Source organism: Lissotriton helveticus, chromosome 5_1, assembly GCF_964261635.1.
Source record: "Lissotriton helveticus chromosome 5_1, aLisHel1.1, whole genome shotgun sequence".
NCBI classification, from domain to species: Eukaryota; Metazoa; Chordata; class Amphibia; order Caudata; family Salamandridae; genus Lissotriton; species Lissotriton helveticus.
Window position 1 is genome coordinate 378,621,438 of NC_136065.1, and position 19,780 is coordinate 378,641,217.

A 19,780-nucleotide genomic window follows, 5' to 3' on the forward strand; every position below is an offset into this window, starting at 1 on the left:
TCCCTAATGGACAACGGGGAAACTGCGGCCCTCATCCTCCTGGACCTCTCCGCAGCGTTCAACACTGTCTGCCACCGCACCCTGGTACAGCGCCTGAACAACACCGGCATCCAGGAGAAGGCCCTGGAGTGGATCTCCTCATTCCTCGCCGGAAGAACCCAGAGAGTCCGCCTCCCCCCGTTCCGGTCAGCGGCCACCGAAGTCATCTGCGGCGTTCCACAAGGGTCATCGCTCAGCCCCACCCTCTTCAACGTCTACATGAGCCCCCTCGCAACCATCGCACGTCAACACAACCTCAAGATCATCACCTACGCCGACGACACCCAGCTGATCCTCTCCCTCACCAGCGACCCGGACGCCGCCAGAGCCAGCCTACACGAAGGGATGAAAGGCGTCGCCGAATGGATGAAGAACAGCCGCCTGAAACTGAACTCAGACAAGATGGAGGTCCTCATCCTGGGATCATCACCCTCCGCCTGGGACGACTCCTGGTGGCCCCCCGCCCTGGGAGCCACCCCCAAGCCAACGGACCACGCACGCAACCTAGGCTTCATCCTGGACTCCTCCCTCTCGATGACCAGACAAGTCAACGCCGTCTCGTCTTCATGCTTCAACACCCTGCGCATGCTTCGAAAGATCTTCCGGTGGATCCCCACCGAGACCAGGAAGACGGTCACCCAGGCCCTCGTCACCAGTCGGCTGGACTATGGGAACGCCCTCTACGCCGGCACCGCAGCCAAACTCCAGAAGAAACTCCAACGGATCCAGAACACCTCAGCATGACTCATCCTGGACATCCCCCGACACAGCCACATCTCCGGACACCTGAGAGACCTGCACTGGCTCCCCGTCAACAAAAGAATCACGTTCCGACTCCTCACCCACGCACACAAGGCCCTCCACGACCTGGGACCCAAGTTCCTCAACAGCCGCCTGACCTTCCACAAGCCCACCCGCCAGCTCCGCTCCGCCAGCCTCGCTCTCGCCACCGTCCCCCGCATCCGCAGAGCCACCGCCGGAGGAAGATCCTTCTCCTACCTGGCAGCCAAGACATGGAACTCCCTCCCCATCCACCTCCGGACAACGCAAGACCATCTCGCCTTCAGGAAGCAACTCAAGACCTGGCTGTTCGAGCAGTAGAGTTCCCCCCCCCCAGCGCCTTGAGACCCTCCGGGTGAGCAGTGCGCTATACAAATGCCTATGATTGATTGATTGATTGATAGAGTTATTTGCAGTTTGATCATTCACTCTGGTTTTAGCTCGTGCTGCATTGGCTCTCTGCTCCTTTCTTGCTTAGTGTCCTGGTGGACATAAGGCTTGCCTAAGACTGGCTATGCAAATATTATTAACAGTAAAGGGGGATATGGTTCTAAGTAATAAAATAATGTTTCCATGGTCTAGCAGCTTGTAATGGACCTCCAAATCTCTCATATGTGATACGCGCGTACAGTTTGTTTGTATTGGTTTTATTTTATGTATTTCGAAGACAAAGTGGGCTACCTGCCCTTTGAAGGGGCTCTTTTCATGTGGGAAATGTGATTTACAGCGTGTAAATATTGCTGGAAACAGACTGAGTGTACTTATCCCATGCAGGCTGCCTTCATCCTCGGCCCTCTGACATGGAAACTGTGTCCGAGAAGTGCAGGTAATCACCCCGGATCCCTGTCGGGGCACGTCACGCAGGGCGGCCTCAGCCCAGGTGTTCTCCGGGCATCGAGCGTGTACCCATGGGCATCCGCAGAAATTTTTCCAGGGGCTAATGTTAATCAATAGGGGCGGGGCTAAAATGGCAAACAATCAGGATCGGGTAATGCTCAGGCTAAGCTGAGACAAAAAAGTGGTGAATTCTGCATTTTAAACTGGACAACAATTAGAGCACTGAGGTTCAGTTTCGAGAGTACTCATATTGAGAAAAATTTCCTTCCTCTCCCTCAAATTGTAAAGCGCTCTGATATCCTTCGGGATTAAGTTCGCGCTATATAAAACTTTATAAATAAATAAATAAATATTACCCCCCTGGCCCCTCAAAACTCATACATTCCCTGATCCCTAAAATTAGCCCCCTGGCACCTCAAAACCCATACCCGCCCTGACCCCTAAAATTGTCCTCCTGGCACCCCAAAACCCATACCCGCCCTGAACCCTAAAATGCTCCCCCTTGCAACCCAAAACCCATACCCACCCTAAACCCTAAAATTACCCCTGGCACCCCAAAACCCATATCCACCATGAACCCTAACATTTCCCCTGGCACCCCAAAACCCATAACCACCCTGAACCCTAACATTACCCCTGGCACCCCAAAACTCATACCCACCTTGAATCCTAAAATTATCACTGCCACCTCAAAACCCATACCCACCCTGAACCCTAAAATTACCCCACTGGCATCCCAAAAGCTGAACGCTATGGGGCAGATTTACAAGCCAACTGGCATGGGTGCAAATTCAGGACAGTGAGTGTAAAAACTCAGAAGAAAGGGTCAAAATTCGGGACAAAAATTCAGGACAGCGGGTCAAAATTCAGGACAAAAGGTAAGGTTTACAGACATATACTATAGCACAACCTTCTCTGATGTAAGTAAGTAAATAGACAACCACTAAAGTACAAGTGAAAATAAGTTTATATTAGGTTGAGACAATTGTGCACATCATGGTTTGTCAGTATAAGCGCAGCTTTAAGCAAATTGTGCAGGTCTTTTTGTGGTAACAAAACGACCCCCACCTTTACAGCTCCCAGAGAAAACACCTGATATCCGGTCCGGCCAGTCTGGCCTTGATACCACCCTCCAATGGCGCCCCTCATCTTCACATAGACCCTCTCTCATGTGTATTTAATTTCTTCTATAGTGCTACTCATCCCAAGTATGTTGGGCAGAGTGTTGGAGTGCGTTACAACACACACATATTATAAAGAGACAATCACTCATATAAATGGGAAAGTTAATGTATAGGAAATGTTGCTCAAGATAATGGGGCTTACAATGATGGATGGAAGGAAACGTGACGGATAGGTTTGTAAATGGATGAATATGGACATTGTTGGGGACACAGATGGAAGGACAGAATGAATGGTGAAAGACTGAATGATGGATGAAAGTATGACATACTTTCATCCATCATTCAGTCTTTCACCATTCATTCTGTCCTTCCATCTGTGTCCCCAACAATGTCCATATTCATCCATTTACAAACCTATCCGTCACGTTTCCTTCCATCCATCATTTCACTTATCTATCCCTCAATCCACCCTTTTACTCATCCATCATCCATCCATCTACCCGTTCGCCCTATCCATCCATACACTCATCCATCCACTCTTCCACCCATCCATCAACTCATCCATCCAGCCATTCACCCGTTCTGTCATCCATTTACATACCCCCCTTCCTTTCAATTCCCTTTTCACTTAGCCATCCATCCTTCCATCCACCCACCCATCCATCTACTCATCCACTCATGAATCCATCCATTGAACCTATCATTCATCCATCCTTTCACTCATAGATTCACCCTTTCACTCCTTCACTCCCTGATCCATCCTTTTGTCCATCTACCCGCCCTTTCACTCACTCATCCAGCCTTACATCCACCCTTTCACTCATCCGTCCATCCATTCACCCTTTCACATATCAATTCATCAATCCATCAATCATTTCACTCATCCATCCACCCATTCACTCGCCTTCCATCCACCCTTTCACTCATCCATCCATCCATCAATTTCAATTTTTATTGATATATGATATGGAACTCGATTGAGATCCACATAAAACATGACATAAAAAGCGCCAAGTACAAATACATAAAATCTATCAAATACACTCTATTGACTCAGAGAACAAGTAAAAGGTTCATGTCCATTAATATAAATCTAAGAAACATTAAAAAAATATAACCGAACATTTCATTTGGGGGGTTATGAATAGCTTCTACTGAAGAATTGGCAGATAAAATACTTAATTTTAAGCAAATTGGTCTCACCCACTTTCGGCGGTGAGCCATCAAAGCAGGGCATACGAATAGAACGTGGGTAATATCCTGAATCGAATTATTACACAAGTTGCACTTTTCGGAAGAACCGTACCATCTAGCTAATAATTTATTCAAAGGGAGGAGATCTTGCCTCAAGAGGAAACAGAAACGCCGTAAACCATGAGGTAGGTTCCAGGAGGCTTAAGGTTGCATACGTTTAAATAAACAAGAGTTAATAACAGAAAGAGCACCTTTCTTTAAAATAAGGGATTCTCTATCCCTCCCAAAACTTAAATTCCAAGTTGCAAGTTTTAGGGTGGACTTTAGCTGATGTGTGGAAAGCAAAAAAAGAGTTGATTCTTCCAATTCAAGTAGTGCAACGGACCTTCTAAAGTTCTTTATAAGTAGGGAATATTCTTTTAGGGGACCCAATAATTCTTTTTGGATGAGGAATCTTAAAGTGGTCGGTTTTCCCTTTACCAGACAAGAGACCCATCGTATTATTCCCGACAAGCCCTGAACCCAACTGCTACGTATGCCAAATTCAAGCCTAAGGGATGCCACGGTACGAGCGTTGTTGACCGTAGTTAAGTATCGCAATAGTCTGCCCTCAACAGTGTCCAACAAGCCCCATTGCCCCAAATCAAGAAGTTCAATGCCATAAAGCAACCATCAGGATTCAAGCAAGCCGGGCCGAAGACGGCTGTAATGCCAGAAACCGGTCCCCGGAAGCTTGTTTCCTTCCCAGTGTAAGAATTGGCTTTTGTAGCTTGGTTTGCCCTGTTCCCATCATGCACTGGGACAGGAACAGACTAATTTGCATACAGCCAGGTTCTGAAACTGGGATGGTGCAATGAGCTAAAAAACGGTGTTGGATCTAGCCCTGATCTTTTGACTGGGTGAGAGTATTCTGCTTAATTCAGAGACTCTGTCCCTCACCACCCCTTGTTGTAAATATAAAGCAAAGAGGGCGGGATTTTTGCCCGAAAAGCCTCTAACAAGTAAACAAAATGTCTTTTGCCTGTAGCTTTATAAAGAGCACTTAAGCCTTTACCCTGTGTCATGGCCTTCCGGATATTACTATCTATATGGGCCTTTTCGCTCAAGTTGCCACATACTATCTTCCCTAGAAAAACATAAGTTTTATCATTTCCAGCCTGTGACCACCTAAAAACCAACTAAAATTCCCAAGTTTCGTTTTTTTCCTTCCCATCATACACATTACTTTGCTTTTTGAGATATTAATCTTCAGATGATGGGACTCGGCAAATACATGCAATGCCTGCAGACGGTTATTTAGACCTTTTGGAGTAAGGTCCAATAATAATATATCGTCTGCATACATCAAGCATGTAATTGGTTTGTCCCCCAGAACCGGGGCAATGCCTTCACTTAAAGATAAGCTCTGGGGGAGATCACAAACATAAAGGGAAAACAATAATGGGGCCAATAAGCAGCCCTGTTTGAGTCCATTGGCCGATGGGATGGCTTGAGATAAGCCTCTCTCCCCTCCCAATAATACTCTACACCAGGTATCAGAGTGGGGGTCTTGAACTAAGTCTAAAAGCTGGGCTGGCATACCTAAAGCCGATAATTTCCTCCACAGCAAAGGACGATCAACTTTGTCGAAAGCTGTGGAGAAGTCTATAAAGGCTGCGTAGACTCTCCTCCCTCTGACCCTGATGTATTTATCTGATATTACTTGCAGGGCTGTTAAATTATCCAAGGTGCCATGGCTCTTACGAAATCCCGTCTGCTCTAGGGGTAGTATATTACTCTGGTCCACCCAATCATTGATTCATTTCAAAAGACATTTTGCAAAAACTTTGCCAATTGCATCCAAAAGGGCAATTTGACAATAGTTTTGAGGGGACTGCCGGTCACCCTTTTTAAAAAGGGGAACCAGGATACTCCCCTTCCAGGAAGGGAGAACCGTTCTGCTCGAAAAACAAAGATTAAACACCGGGCAAAGCAATTTGCTCCATTTTACACTACTTTGCTTTAAAGCAGAAATGGGGAGTTCATCTGGTCCCATAGCCCCAGAACAACGCATTTCCCTAATAGCCAATTCAATAGCCTTTTCAGAGAGAGGGACCAAGGGCTGACTGTCCTCACTAGAACTTACACGGGGGACCACTATTCCATTACTTGCATAGAGGACTGAAACATGGTCCACCCAAATTTGCTCTTTAATGGGGATTGGAAGCGGCCTTGTTCTGGCCCCGCATCCCTCACCTATGAGGGACCAAAATTGTTTCATTTGTCCATTAATAGCGGCCTCTCTTAATTTTATCCAGATAGAATCCTCCCCCTCTTTTCGTAATTTGGCCCGTAGTCTTCTCCTCCTTCTTTTTAGTAGGGCTATTCTGCGCGCTCCTTCAGACGATTTACGCAAATACTGTTCCCTTACTAACTTATTTATTTCTATATTAAAGAGTCGAAGGGAACTTGAGGGTAATATGGTATGTCTTTTCTTATTTGAGTCTTTAGCGACAAAAATCACCACCTTCATAAAGTCTAAGAAACGCACGATTTCTAAACCTTGCCAATTAGCAAGGTCATTTACTGCAACATCAAGAATATTTTCCAAGCCTCATAGGGCCTTTGCATTCCAATAGCATCTCCCGGACTTGACTCCGAAGCTCACCAAATCACTATCTAACGACCAACGATCTGATTTGGGAGGATTCATTTTTACAGAGATAGATAATAACTTGTGATCGTTAAAGAGTGTTTCAATAACCCTGAGATCCTTCAGTAGGGCAAAGGCAGAATTCTCCACTATTACATAATCTAAAATGGATTCACCCTGATTAGATTTATGGGTAAAATTTGCAGGGGAATCGGAGGGGAACCTTCCATTCACAATGATCCCATCCATCTCAGAGAGTTCTTCGAGAAGTATCTTCCCTCTCTTATTCGTTTTAATATTCTCAGGTAAGAGAGCTTGGGGAATCTGCTGTGATTCTTCTTTATGTTTATCTCGAAACAGGCGTAGACTCTGATTAGAAATTTTGCAATTCAGGTCCCCTTCCAGGATTATATGAGGGGTAGGAGTTTTCTCCCTAATACTCTGTACATAGACAAAGACTTTTTTTAAAATTAGGTTGGAGCAAGCATCGGGGGGGATATAGACATTAATCAAAATAACGGTTTAGAAACTTCAACATTATCAGAACTAAACAACGTTACTGCCTGAAAGAGATTACTAGAATCCAGATAATGAGAGAAATTCCATTTTATCTGGTTAGACAGTAAACAAGCTATACCCCCACTAGCATGACCTCTCCTTGAGGGGAAAGCACGACCCTCCAGTACAAAATAGTCCTTTCCTACCAAAATTTTCTCCGAATACCACGTCTCTTGAAGACAAATCACACTGGCTTCTAAAGAAAGAAGGAATTGGATTTTTTCAGGGCTATTCTTCAACCCTGCAGCATTCCAAGATAGTATTGATATGTCACTGCTAAAGATGAGAATGGGACATGGACTTATTTATCAATTTCCTCGAGAGAACTCCGGGCAACCAGTTCCACCGGAGACTCTCATCGACAGCATTACCATAGTGAGTGGGCATAGGAGGGTTAGTATGAGACACAAGGCGGAAATCTTTTGATATACAAATTTTCAAATCATCAAATCTGCTAGACCACTCTGTGCTGCCAGAGGCTGCCTGCAGGAGTGAGAAAGGGGGACCTAAGGGTTTAGAGGGTTTAAAAGGTCTACCAGATATAACATTCCCCCAAAAGGGTATGACATCAATCCCTCTACTCTGAAAACCTTCCGACCGTTGAAGGATAAGGTTTACTACTAATTTAGAGTAAAACTTTACCCTTGTACGACTTCCAGCCTCTGTCTTCAGGATCCGTACTAAATCTATGTCTGCAGATTGTAATAAGTTCAGACTTGCGAATTCCTGAAAACATTTAAGAAGCATCGATCTATTTAGGATGCAATCAGAATCAAATAAAGGGAAAAAATCTAGGAAAAGATTGTCAATACTTTCCTCTTTCGGCATCTCTAGGAGTGTTTTAAAGACCACTTCTCCTTCCGCCTTATCAGGATAGGGTCTAGCTAAGGGATTAAGACCGATTAATGCGGGGTCAATTGATTTGAACGCATTCCCCAGAGGGGCAGAACTAAAAGAACCCCCTTTTTCAATATTACGTCCACCGGATAAGCGAGAAGGGTTATTACAGGAAATAGCGGGATTAGCTGGAGAGGGGATCGGCCTTTGTTCTAAGGAAATTGAAGTGACCAAAACTCCTTTTGCGTCCTCAATCTCCCCCTGTAATGCAATTGAAGAAGCCTGCTGAGGCTCTTTTTTAGAAGACAAATCCAAATGATCTCCAAAGAGGATTTTTCTCCGCCTATTTTTTTCAATTCTTCTGATTAATTTCCTCTTTTTCCTCCCATTCTTTTTAGCTTTCCCTGATTTACCAGTTTTTCTATTTTCTTCTGATTCTAAAACCTCCTTATCTCCCTCACCCCTCTGTATATTAAAGAGCGGAAAAAAATCTTTATCTGCCCTTGAAACGGTTTCATTCAGAACCTCTACCACTAGGTCAAAATGTACTGCACAATTAGAGGTAGGGGCTCTCAATGAAGGGACTAAATTTTCCCTTTCATAAGGTATCTGAGAAGCATTAGGAGACTCATTCACCATCTTAATATCTTTCAACTCTACAAGTTCTTGCCGGCTTGCTTCTGAATTCGAGCTAGTTACCTTCTCCTGTTGGTTGATCAATAAAACCTGCAATATTTGAGTTACTGTTTCCAGTACACAATCAGAACCCCCGACAAATTTTTCCAATAATCGCAGGATAGAAGAGAGTAAATGTTCTAGGGAAGAAAGAGAGTCAGAAATGGGTTTATCTAACCTGATTGGATGAATAGCGTCGATGCCTGTTATACTGAGATTAGGGCTCATGGGCGTATTTGACTGGGAAATGATAAAGTGGGATTTATTAGAGGGGGTACTGCTATACAATTGGAGGCCAGGAGGGGCAGATACTACAGGGGTTTTCATAGGATCAAAAACCTTACTAGAATCTTCCTCAATATATCTTCTACAAAGATCCATATCTATATCAGAAGAAACTAAATCGTTATATCGCACTCCACTCGGAGAAGGGGAGCTAAACGCATTTTTAGAAGGAGTCTCGCTGGGCTTAAGACGAGGGACATACACTAAAGACCCCACTGCTTTTAAATTAGCTTCTGACGGAGCTCAGAGGGGAAGAGAGGATTCTTTATCTTTAACCCCTAAAGTTAATAGGGAGGGAGACACACCATTCTTCAAATTAGGATCACCTTATACAATTTCAACTAATGGGGTGGCTCCCTCTTTTTTGTTATTTTGTTCCATCAGACCCTCAGTGTGTAACCTCATCATGCTAATATGATCTTTTACGACAGCGCTCTTTTTAGCCCCGTCATCCGACGTAGACCTCACGTTTGTCGCTCTATTCTTTCCCCTTTCCCAAAGATTAAATAACTGGCAGGTGCCCTTTACTTGTGTAGCATGGCTATCCTTATTTCGAAGTGGATTTGATTTAGTTTTAGAGCACGACCTTCCCACTAATATTTTCCCTGACCTTAACTTTTTGGCCGTCATTTTCGGAGACCAGAGAAGAACACAAACGAACACTAAATACTATAAGGATTCTAAATATTAGGGACAATTTAAACTGCTGATGGACACAGAATAAAAAAAATAAAAAAAATAAAAACACAAATAAATTAAGAATATCAAATTATTTGAAAAACTTCAGCCTCTGAAGGCCTCAAAGGGCCCACCCTTTGCCCAGGCTTAGCCCTGCGCACTCCCGCGCAGTGGGGTTAGTAGCTGGCTAAAATAGCAAGGGAAATGTCCGGGAAATGTCCGGGGGGCGGTTCCAGCAGGGAGAGCGGCCCAGGTGGGAGAAATTGGGCACACAGTGACTCCTGGGAGATGGAGACCCTGCTTCAACACTCGCAGCCCTGCTCCGCCACCACACAGTCCACAAAGTTCCTCCTCGGGTATGCAGCCCCTGTAACAGCCCCCGCAGATGGCAATGCGCTGCGGGTCCGGCAAGCGGTAAAGGGTTGACGGTGGCAAAAAAAATTTAAAAAATAGAGACAACAGCCAAGGTTCAGTCACAACGATCCAAAATGGCAATGTCAGTATCTCCTTCCTCCTTCCTCCTTCCTCCTTCCCCTTCTCCTTCGTGGAGGACACGACCCTCGGTTCCCACCCTTACCACCCTGTTCACCACTGCGGGTGTAACTCGCTTAAGGGGTCTCGGTGGGAGCTTACTGCAATTAAAACAAATGGAAAACGGTGCTTTGAGGCTTGGAATTCGGCTCTTGGGGCACCGGGTGGTTTCTCTATGGCCCTGGGAGCCACACCTTCAATATGCCACAGTCAGCCGCCCCACCCAACGATGAAACTGCCTCACCTACTTCTCTCCACACCGTGGCCCTGACAATGCAGCCCGGTTCGAGGTGATGTGGGGTGGGGTGTTGCTGGTGATGGGGGATATTTCCGTGGTTGTGCTTGGCTACTTTTGGCCGCTTGGCTTCCTAAGTTTTGCCGCCAAAGCCGCTGCTTTACCGAGCTCTCGTTGGGCGACTCCAACAACTCGCCGCCGCCGCCGCCCAACCGGGCACGGGCCGAGGCTGCCGGAGGAAAGCTGACTGTCGGGCTAACTGTCGGGCGCAGCCGTGAGCGGGCCGGACGCGGGACACGGAACGCAAGCCCCCTCTGCTCCTGCAGCACAGCCGGCTCCGACCTCTGCCGTCTCGGGCAGCACAGCAGCCTCCGGCACACCTTGCTCCTCACTCTGCTCCTCGCTCTGCGCTCGTCTACTGGCTCGCTGCAAACTGTCCATCATTTCACTCGTCTATCCAGCCATCCATCCCCCCATCCCTTCACTTACTTACTCACCTTTTCACATTAATTATGAGACCCATCAAGAACTCCACCCTTGCTGTAGTTCCTAAAGCAAGGGGTGGGGTGGAGCAGGGTTCACTATGCCCCTGCACATAGGCAATCTGAAAAAGTGGAAGGCATGAGTCATGCATGATGCCCAGTGCCTTGACGTGGGGTGACTGACATGGTGTTGTTTGCAGAGCGTTAAGTGGGATGAAAAAACTAAGGGGTCTCTCCAAAAGGGTGTTTGATGTAATAAAATGCGTGGCTTAAAACACATAAGCTACAAATCTGTGCTTAATATAATGTGCCGCCCGACTGGCATTTTTGTTGCTTCTGTCATTGGATGCAGTTATATATTACAACAAGTAACGTTACACTTGGAACAAGTAACGTTACACCTACAACACGCCAGAACTATTGGCTTTGTCTATGGTTATTAGTTGCATAAAATAAAAAAGCAGCAATCATGGCTGCTATACTATAACTATAATCCTTTCAACTTCTTTCACCGCCTTTCTTTGGCTAACTGGATTCTCACGTCGCAGCAGCATGGGCGTTTTTGCACTTCCAGGTGACAGAATACCCTGCCCTGGACCGAGGCTGGTGGAGGCCACCACATGCTGTGCCAGCCCAGACTGACCCATTGTCATTCTGTATGTGGCAATCAGCCCCACACAGAATGATAATGTCCTGCCTGAGGATAACCCCTGGCATCAGTCCTCCCTCCGGGATGCATTTGTGCACATGGGGGTGCGCAGGGGGGGCCAGGAGAGGCGCTCTGGGGGGGGCAAGCGCCCCTCCTTGCCCCCCCGCTTCGGATGCCCATGTGTGTACCCTGATGGAGGTAGTCAGCCTCGGGGTAACATATGCAGACTGCCCTCTGACACCGAAAGCGAGCCCTGAGATGTACAGGCAATCTTGGGGCATTTCATGAGGATTGCCTTGGGGTATGAGGTTGCAGGCTCACTTCAGCCCTCGTCTTCTCCGGGTATCGAGCAGGGCAGCCATTATACAGGAGCCCTCTCGGGGTATCTAACACAGTCTTGGGCCCTCGGCCTGTGACACAGAAAGTGTACCCTAAGAAGGGCACAGTTCGCAACGCCGTAATCAGGCTCTGAGTATGACATGCAGGCTGCCCTGACACGGACAGTGTGACCTGTAATTGGCAGGCCATCACATCTGAGCCTTCTCGGGGGATTTCACCGGCCTTAGCCCAGGTGTTCTCCGGGCACTGATGGTGTACCCTGATAGGGGCAGTCGGGAACACTGGGGCGAGGCTCAGGGTAACGCATGCAGGCTGCGTTCTGACACCGAAATGGTGCCCTGAAATGGGCAGTCAGCCCAGGCTTTCACCGGGCACCGAGGGTGTATCCTGAGGCGGCCAGTCCTTAAAACCTGAGACAGGTTTGGGGTACCAATGCAGACAGGCCTTCCACAGCCCAGGCCGTGGGCGCCCTAGGGAAGTGTCCTGCGCTGTCCAAAGCTAGGCTCTGTGTAATCCTGCAGGTTGGCCACCCAGTTTGACATGCAGACAGGCCTTCCACAGCCCTGACGAGTGTGCACCCTGAGGACAGTACTCCCGTACTGAAGTAAGGATCAGCGTTTTCATGCAGGTTGGCCACCCAGTCCTAGATTTCTGAATAAGGAACCCAGAGGGAAAACCTGAGGGTGTATCCTGAGTGGCACCTGCCCCAACCCAGATCTTCTGCGACATGGAGGGGTTAGCCCGAGAAGGGCAAAGTGTTGCATGATCGCCAGGCTCAGAGTATTGTATATTGGGGGCCCATGGTTGGAACAATTTCAAAAGTATTTGACCCATTATCTGGTAATTGAAGCCATGTGGTGCCATATACTGTTGAATTATTTGTGAAAGGTTGAAATTGAGCAAAAGGCAGGGGAGGCTTGGAAGGTGGGGGCCCTGGCCAGTTTCCCACTTTTCTCATGCCTTAAAGCGTATCTGGGGTGTGCCCTGAGGTGGGCAATGCTTCACTAAGGAGGCAGGTTCCGATTATCTCACGATGTCCGGCCTACACCCGGATTTTCTCCAAATGGGGGGTGTGCAGAGTGTCACGAAGGAGTCCTGTTCAGGTTATTCCATGCGTGCTGGCTTCCTCTTTTCTTCTTCAGACACCGGGCTGTACCCTAAGAATGTGAGGCCCCCCTAAGATAGTCATGCGGTCTAAATTCCGCGCAATCTGGCCTCAGTCCAGGTCTTTGCTGTAAACTCAAGAGGGCAAGTGAGCCAGTCACACAGAAGAAGAAGGAGAACCAGCCAAATGGGGTAACCTACAGAAAACAGAGAAAGGTTTTTATATCTTCCTAAAGGATATTAGATTCTTGGTGGAGCAAAGCAAAGGAGGGTGCAATTTCCATAACTGCGCGGCCTGCATCAAAACAGTGAGACAGACAACTCATGCCTTCTTGAATTAGGGAGCAATAAGCAGAGTGGCACAGGCTGAGAGGAGCATACGGGTCCGACCCGTATGCTTGGTGAGGGGAGATGAGAGGATGAGAGAGGACAGCAAGGGAGTGAGAGAATTCGATTGAAGAGGTCAGGGATGAGGAGAAATGTGAATTGCCGAAGAGAAGTGTGGATACACAAGAAGTGAGTGTGAGCTAAAGGTGAGGTCTTCTGTTAGAATAAAGAGGAGATGTAAAAGATGAATGGGGGACAGGAGAGGTGTAAGATACAAATATACAAAAATTTGAATGGAGAGACGAGGTGAGTGAGAAGTGCTGAGGTGCACGGGAGGTGATGGGCCAGAGAGTCCTTGAGATAAATGCGAGAGACAGTTAGAGATGAGGGCAGTGAAAAGACAGAATGGCAAGAGGTGATTAAAGATGAAGTGAGAGGTTGAATGGGGAAAGTTCAGAAGTTGTAAAAAGGGGTGAAAGAAAATGGCCTGCAAAGTGAGAGAGGGATCCGGGGTTGGGAGAGGAGAGGAGAGGAGAGAGGGATGGAAGGGAGGGGGTGAGAGGAAAGCTGCATAGGTAAACTGCTTAACTTTGCACAAAACCGCCAGGGTTTTAAGGGACCCCAGCTTCTCCCGACCAGGGCCAGGTGAGCTTCTAATGTGACAGCACGTTTTCCTGCGGAGTGGAATTCCCTTCACAAAGGTTGACTAGAAATCATCCTCATGTTAATTGCTGTCTTTTGGTTATAAACGGGTACTGATGGGGTAAAATCTTTCCTCAGTGTTACTGTGTGTAAAAAATTTCAAAATAATGAAGCAATGCTATCCCAAAATATGCGGCATCACATAACATCATTTACATTTTCTTCCCACACAATTTAGTCAAGGCTGTTGCGTAATTTGGTCTTCACCTGCCTCAAAATTCCAGTAGCCCTGCATACAGGTTTAGACATTTTTGTCGGGGGGGGTCCGTACGCCTCAAAATGTTAACAGGGGGGGTCTCAGCATCCAAAAGTTTGAAGACCTCTGCACTAGAAGGAGATGTAAGTATCAATTAAAGATATAGTTGGCTTTCCGACAGACCCAGTGGGATGAAAGAAGATTAACTTCAGTGCAAGGAAATTGATATATCAGTTTCTGTTGGGGGCCAGAATGGCTTGGCACACTATTTGAAAAAACAGACTAACCCAGCATGGCCTACATGGTGCTGAAGAATGTGGGAAATGATGGCAGTCAAGAGTCTTTCTGCTCGTGTTACCAAACACAGAGACAGCTTGTTGGCTATATCACTTCCCTTTTTGCAATCCATGGAGGAAGACAACTGAGAACCGACATGCTGCGATGCAGGCATTGAGGATGTTTGATTAATGTAATGTGACTTACCAATCTGTGGGAAGTTTCTAACCATGACTGCAGATGCAGAGAGGTGAATGTGTATAAAGTCACTCGAGTGCTTGAACTTATTATTGCTTGGGGTGGGGGCTGGGCTTTTGCTGTTGGGGCATATTTGAGTGCTTCCATGTTTAAGTCGCTTACTGCTGCATTACGGTGTATGGCAAATGGTGAATGGGGAAACAACCTTTACAATGCAACTTTTACAACGCACTACCATTACAACGAAACTTTTACAACGCAACATCCATTACATAGCATGCCATTACAACGCAACCATTACAACGCATGACACTACAACGCATACCATTACAACGCATGTCATTACAATGCAGTCATTACAACGCATACCATTGCAACACATACCATTACCATCCAACACTTACCCTACTGTTGCACCCCCTGGAGTTAGAATAGTAATTTTTATCCCTACACTATCCAACACTTACCCTACTGTTGCACCCCCTGGAGTTAGAATAGTAATTTTTACCCCTACACTATCCAGCACTTACCCTACTGTTGCACCCCCTGGAGTTAGAATAGTAATTTCTACCCCTACACTATCCAATACTTACCATACATGCAATGTAATGTTATGCGTTGTAATGGTATGTGTTGTAAAGGTAGTATGCGTTGTAATGGAATGCGTTGTAAAGGTAGTTTTTAAAAAGTAATTGTAATGGCATGCGTTGTAATGGAATGCGTTGTAATGGATGTTGCGTTGTAAAAAATGTGTTGTAAAGGTGTGTGTTGTAAAAGTATGCGTTGTAACGTCATACATCCCATTCAAACTCTCGTGAGAGGTAGAGAATGGATTATAGGTGTTGTGTTTACATCTCTTGACTCTTGGGTTGCTTGTGGGATTCAGTTCATGCGAGGACACCAGCCAGGAAACTGAGCAGAGATTCTGAAGAGCCTTCAGGATTGTTTTTAACTATGAGGAAATGGGTGGCACCCAGCTCCACATTCTGTAAGCACCAACGTTCTTGCAGATCTTTATCACATAATTGTTCTGTAATCTGGTGGGAAGCTCCTGCTTATATTTCCAAATCCTGACATTTGATCCACAACAGATTGCAATTGAGAGTGGATCCATTACTTAAGGTTCAACCTGATTTGATCAGAGTTGGCCTCTAAGAGTGTTTCTGGGAAGGGTACCTCTTCTTGATCACTGTCTTTGTGCCTCTTGCCAGGTACACTCTCCTAGGGCCTAACCTAGGGGGAAAACGCATACTTTTGTCCTTAAGCTCTGCCACAAAGTAGTCTGAGCTGTGCAACCTTTAAATCAGTCTAAAAATCTCCTCGTATTCCTGAGTCACCGGTTCAGTGCTGGCCAAAGCTTCACTTGTGACTGATCGACCCAGGTCTGCCAGCCTTTCATCACACAGGTGGGATAATCTTTTGTTTCCCCCAATCGGTGAGCCCACCTCTGGATCATGCAGCGGAAAAATGTCTGGGGCTCTGTGCAGGTGAGACTGTCTTGTGTATAAATTATGACCTGCACCTGAGGAAACCACATGACATGAAATATGAGTGCACAGTTAGAACACTGTAGCCCTGAGCAACATAAATTAAAAAGAATGGCCCATTTGTCACATCCATCTGAAGAATAATTAGGAAACACCTGGAAGTTAGTATAATATTTGGAAAGGTAACATTACAAATGGCTTCTCGTTAAGTAGATCCACTGCAGGACTGGTGATAGAGGACTATATATTCGGATTTTTTCAATAGCCAAAAAGTTGTAAAGTCACTCAAATGTGTAAGAGTAAATTACATTTATAAATTATTCAAAAGAGTAAGTTCCTTTGTAATTAGCTAATGCACTTTGTGAAAATAGCTCATGGGCCTTCCATTTGGTGGAGATATGCTTGTTACACTTTTGGAGAAAATTTACACTCAGATTTTGTGAATAGCCAAAAAATAGTAAAATTACTCAAAAGTTTAAATTACTCAAAGTGTAAGTAACCTTAGTGAATCAGGCCCAAGTACTCTATGGGCGCGCAGGTGGCGGCATGTGACTGCAGTTGTATGTGGCCTCCGAGGTGTTATAAATCTGGGTAAGTGTATATATTAGATGCACAGAGGTTCCGTCGAATTTGTTCGTGGGATTAAGTTATGGATTATGAGATACCAGCAAATATATGTCTGTATCACAAGAACATTGGAGATCAATCAATTATTTATATGCCATGAATCACTTTAAAAGACTTAACATTGAAACACTGAGATCATGACAACAGAGGTTTTATTCAGCAATACATATATTTAATTTAGGGGATTGCTCAAAGTAAATACATGTCTGTGAGAATGTAGGTGCTACAGTGGGGAATTAGACGAAAGAGCAATCCTTAAATAGCCTTAGATCATGGGTACTCACAAACTTTCTCTCGGGGCCAAATTTACAGTGTGGTTTGTGTCCGAGGGCCGCACCGGTGGGGGCGGGGTCAGTGGGGGAGGGGGCGGGGCAAGAGCAACAAAAAAAACCTGTGACCATGAGGTTGAACACAGGTCCCTGCAGCAGGCGCCTTTGTCTACTGAGCTACCAGACCCGGCATACACACCTTTCTCTCTCTCTCTCTCTCTGCCTCTCTCTGTCTCCCTCCCTCTATCTCTCTCTCTCTGCCTCCCTCCCTCCATCCCTCTATCTCCCTCTCTCCCTCCCCTGTCTCCCTCTGTCTCACTCACTCTGCACTCTGCACAGCACCGAGACCGCCCTGATTGCAGCCACTGATGACATCAGAGCCCTGATCGACAATGGGGAAACAGCAGCCCTCATCCTCCTAGACCTCTCCGCAGCATTCGACACCGTCTGCCACCGAACCCCAGTGAAGCGCCTCAGCAACATCGGAATCCGAGAGAAAGCACTGGAATGGATCATCTCGTTCCTCACCGGAAGAACCCAGAGAGTCCGCCTCCCTCCGTTCAGATCCGAGGCCACCGAAGTCATCTGCGGCGTACCACAAGGATCTTCTCTCAGCCCGACCCTCTTCAACGTCTACATGAGCCCCCTCGCAGCCATCGCACGCCAACACAACCTCAACATCATCTCCTACGCCGACGACACCCAGCTGATCCTCTCCCTCACCAACGATCCCACCACCGCCAGAGCCAACCTACACGAAGGGATGAATGACGTCGCCGACTGGATGAGAAACAGCCGTCTCAAACTGAACTCAGACAAGACGGAAGTCCTCATCCTGGGATCATCACCCTCCTCCTGGGACGACTCCTGGTGGCCACCGGCCCTGGGCACCGCCCCCAAACCTACAGACCACGCACGCAACCTGGGCTACATCCTGGACTCCTCCCTCTCCATGACCAGACAAGTCAACGCCGTCTCCTCGTCGTGCTTCAACACCCTGTGCATGCTCCGTAAGATCTTCAGATGGATCCCCACTGAAACCAGGAAGACCGTCACCCAGGCACTCGTCACCAGCCGACTGGACTACGAGAACGCCCTCTACGCCGGAACTACAGCCAAATTCCAGAGAAGACTCCAACGAATCCAGAACGCCTCCGCACGACTCATCCTGGACATCCCCCGACACAGCCACATCACCGGACACCTGAGAGAACTGCACTGGCTCCCCGTCAGCAAGAGAATCATGTTCAGACTCCTCACCCACGCACACAAGGCCCTACACGACCTGGGACCCAAGTACCTCAACGACCGAATGACCTTCTACACTCCCACGCGCCAGCTACGATCTACCAGCCACGCACTCGCCACCGTACCTCGCATCCGCAGAACCACCGCCGGAGGAAGATCCTTCTCCTACCTGTCAGCCAAGACTTGGAACTCCCTCCCCATTCACCTTCGACACACCCAAGACCATCTCTCCTTCAGGAAGCAACTCAAGACCTGGCTGTTCGAGCAGTAACACACCCCTTCCCCCAGCGCCTTGAGACCCTCCCGGGTGAGTAGCGCGCTATATAAATGCAGTGATTGATTGATTGATTGACTGTCTCACTCCCTCTCACTCCCTCTCTCTCCCTATCTCTCCCTCATTCTGACTGTCTCCTTCCCTCTACCTCCCTCTCCTCTGTCGCCCTCCTCCCTCTGTCGCCCTCCTCCCTCTGTCTGTCTCCCTTTCTCTGTTTCCATTTCTCGGTCTCCCTTTCCCTCCCTCCCTCTGTCTCTGTCCCTCTACCTCACTCTGTCACCCCACCCTGCCTGTGTGTCACCAGGCTGAGACAGCTTCCCCAGCCTGCTTACCCAGCGCGCACAGACACACAGCCCCACCCGAGCACTTCACAGGTCTTTAAAAAGACCATTTGCATGTGAATGGGGCTTTGCTGTATTTCACCTCCTCTTAGCGCCCCTGCAGCTCCACTCTGGCTTTGCTGGAATGAATCGCCCGGCCCCCACAGAGCAGCAGAGTGTTTGCAGACACTCTTTGACACGGGTACGATGTCTCAAGGTCCGCGGGCCACCACGAACGGCTTGCCGGGCCGCTGCCGGGCCGCGGGCCGTACAATGAGTACCCGTGCCTTAGATAGTGAACAAATGTGGAAAACAAAGCAGTAGATTACCTAAGATTTGTGCAGCACAACAGTGCATGTCATCTGCACTGCACTGCAGCATCATATTTACATTGTGTAGAGATGACAACAGTGCTGATACAAATGATGGTACGCCTTGCTTGTGTAATGTGAAATAAGATTACGCATTAAGATGGCCCACAATGGAAACTGAGTGGTGGTTTGTGTGACTTTTGTGTTCTCAAGGAATAACCTTAAGTACAATTATCAGCAACCAAATGTTCACCCAAGGTTAAATTGTATAATACGTGTAGGTTTCATGATTGTTATGCTTATGATGGGTTGAAAAATCAAGGAGTGTGGCACACCCCACGTTTTTCTCCATATTGTTTGCACCTGTTGTTCTTTGATGTTAGTACTCCATGCAATGTTAGGTCAAACTACTTTGTGTGACTTTAGTAGGTATTGGATTACATTGAACCTTAGGGGTGTTTGCACAGTTCCCACCTCTTAAGACCCACTGTACATACATTATCAGAGCTTTCGCATTGAGGTTGCACAGATTTATGGAGAAAAAGACCCTTGGCACTTGAAAGTTG